General features: G+C 48.3%; 1 non-coding gene across 1 annotated transcript; it reads right to left on the bottom strand.

Annotated features, from left to right (window-relative positions):
- Positions 1–1,390: 1,390 nt before the first annotated feature.
- Positions 1,391–1,462, bottom strand: Trnar-ucu. The gene has a single exon. It is a non-coding gene; the product is annotated as a tRNA-Arg (tRNA).
- Between the last annotated feature and the right edge of the window lie 1,825 nt (positions 1,463–3,287).

The raw sequence follows: 3,287 nt of genomic DNA on the forward strand, positions 1-3,287 counted from the left end.
TGTAAGTCCCATATGCTTAGAGCCATTTGACTAAACAGCATTCGTATCGAGTAACGCATTATCTTAATTAATTTTGTCTAATATAAACACAAACCCTGGGATTTTTAAATCATTTGCTTCATTATCTTTAGGTTCAAGTATGGATGGGGAAACACCTTCCGGAAAAAGAATGGGATGAGGTGTGCATGTCGGTCGGCTTACACCAATTTCTATTGAAGAAGAACCTGCGCCAGAGCGAGTACTTCACATTATACGCTACAACTGTACGGTTGCGAAAACAAGTGTGTACCCAGGGCAGGCGGCTTAGGTTGTACGAGTGTATGCAGATACCGCGCTGTCCATGGATGAAAAAATCGGATGGACTTCGCAAACTGACATCGAAGACGACGTCAAAACTCACTGACGTACTTGCATAGAAACCGTAAATAACTACAAAATGTAAAAAGTGCTGTCCATTGCTTTTTTTAGTGCTTAGAGCCATTTGAACCACTTGCCACATCATAGGATCAACTTTTGTATTCCTGTGTCGTAGAAGTCTGTCAGTGGACCCAGTGTCTGACAATTGTCTTCAGATCTTCGTCGTTGTCAAAACGCTGGCCAGAGGACAGGAATTTCTTGAGATGGAAGAAATATCAGTGATGCTCCAAAGCGTTTCATTTTGTTATCGGCTGTCAGGTTTTTCGGCACCCACTTGGAACACAGTTTCTTGAACAGCAGGTGCTTAGTGACAATTTCATGCAGCAAAAATTAAATGTAAATAATACGTCTTCTGTAGTGGGTGTCGCTCTACTGCAGTGTCACACATGACGAATAAATAGGAAAACAGTAGAACGTCTGTGTAGGGCCATGTTTTTACCTACACTGTCACTTGGCTGAATGTGTATGACGCTCTGTGGCATCATTCAAACACAGTCAACGTGTCACACTAGCTGTGTATCTCTAACAAAGTCGACGTATGTCCTCACCTCGGTGGCGATTAAAACGATTTCGCTCCCGGCTCGTCTCGAACCACCAACCTTTCGGTTAACAGCCGAACGCGCTAGCCGATTGCGCCACGGAGGCCTTCATCTCTCCTCACTTCTGCTCTGTTTACCAATGCAACTCGTATACCTTCTGCAGGCATCTCGCAGAATGGTAGCATCTGCTTACGCCTCTTCACATGGATGTATGCACACTGTAGCGAGGCTCATAAACGAATGACATCGCCAAGCATGACATTATACTACAAAATGCATACAAAACAGTGTTCCGCCTATACATTCAGTAAACCTCTCAGGCAAGGGGAATACTCTTCATAGGTTGTTGAACTTCCCTTTGATTCAGTGTACTGCCATGTGTTACATGCTGCATGAGCTAGCTCTGCTCTCTGCGGGAAAGTTAAAAAAATGAATGCCTTCTTTGAGGGTCGAACTCACGACCCCTAATTTAGAAGACCAGTGCTCTACCACTGAGCTAAGAAGGCGGTAGCTTTGCGGGTTACCCCCGAATCGCTCTACCAACTAAGAACTAAGCTACCCAAGCACGACTCACGACCCGTCCTCACAATTCCACTTCCGCGAGTACCTCGTCTCCTACCTTCCAAACTTCACAGAAGCTCTCTTGCGAAACTTGCAGGACCAGCACCACCGGAAGAAAGGATATTGTGGAGACATGGCATAGCCACAGCCTGGGGGATGTTTCCAGGATGAATTTTTCACTCTACAGCGGAGTGTGAGCGGATTTGAAATTTCCTGGCAGATTAAAACTGTGTACCGGACCGAGACTCGAACTCGGGACCTTATCACTGAACGAACCTTACACACGGCGGATGAACGAATAAGAGATGCCATTTCAGGGCACTGCTGCCGCGGTACTGACAATAGGCGGGACATGTCCGGCTGTCATTTGATTGTCACGTCATAGATCTGTTGCGCATGCGCTACTTTCCCGGATAAATACGTCTACTTTGAAGGAAACAACATCGGGAAACTTACTATCTGCGTGCGCCTCGTACCTCAGTGCGGGGAAGGAGAATGCGACCTCTCGCAGACGGGCAATTCGGCAAGCTGCGAACTGACCGTTGCTTCCTTGTAACGAAATTGATTAGAGCATAAATCCGGGTGCCAATTGCGAGGGAATATATATTTTATTTTATAGCAGCGTGAATCATGCAGCTACGTTGGCCCCCCTTCCTCTCTGCAAGGTCGTGCGGGAGGGCTTGGGTTCTGTCTGGGAGGTAATAAAAGTTAGTGCCAATTGCGGCGAGTGTCCGGCTACCAAAGGGAATGGCCGTGTGAAATAAAAGCCGGCGCCCGGCGTCCGGCGGAGCTGTAAGCCGACGCTGATGGAACATAAACTGCTTAAGGAGGCGGCTCCCTCTACCTCGCCGCTCCTCCGTCCCTTCAGTCTGGCCCTACCGCCTCCCATGACTTCTCCTGCCCCTGTCCTCTGTGCGCCGCAATGCGATATCACGTTGCTGCCCATGTCGCCTTCCTTCAAAAGACACTAATTGAAAGCCCGTTCAAATACTTCACATCCGATTTCTCTTTCTAACAAGGCTAACTCAAGGACTGCCCCTCCTCGATATTGAAATCTGGTGAGTGTATTGGCTAACAGAGAGGCAGCAATTCGCTCTTGTGCTCAGAGAAACTAGACGTGGATGGTGCTGTGTGCCGGCGCCTGGTCGCCGAGCGGTTCTAGGCGATTCAGTATGGAACCGCGCGACCGCTACGGTCGCAGGTTCGAATCCTGCCTCGGGCATGGATGTGTGTGATGTCCTTAGGTTAGTTAGGTTTGAGTAGTTCTAAGTTCTAGGGAACTGATGTCCTGAGATGTTAAAGCCATTTGGTGCTGTGTGAGCAGGGGGCCCTATCGCATTCGAACGCAGCGTAACCATTGGGGAATAAACAATGTATCATAGGATGGACCTGACTGTCCAAAATGGTCACATAATCCTTGGCAGTTAGGTGACCTTGCAAGGTAGCATTGGCTCTGAGTACTATGGGACTTAACTTCTGAGGTCATCAGTCCCCTAGAGCTTAGAAGTGCTTAAACCTAACTAACTTAAGGACATCACACACATCCACGCCCGAGGCAGGATTCGAACCTGCGACCGTAGCGGTCGCGCGGTTCCAGACTGAAGCGCCAAGGTAGCGTTGGGGCTCGCGGAATATCATGATATGGCTGTCCAGATCATCACCTAACACCCGTCCATTTGGGACATAAACTCAGCCAGCAGATTGAAACAGTGTGACACAAAATTCAACAGACCAAATGACTGTCTTCCGTTGCTCCATAGTCCAGGTTTT

Source organism: Schistocerca piceifrons, chromosome 5, assembly GCF_021461385.2.
Source record: "Schistocerca piceifrons isolate TAMUIC-IGC-003096 chromosome 5, iqSchPice1.1, whole genome shotgun sequence".
NCBI classification, from domain to species: Eukaryota; Metazoa; Arthropoda; class Insecta; order Orthoptera; family Acrididae; genus Schistocerca; species Schistocerca piceifrons.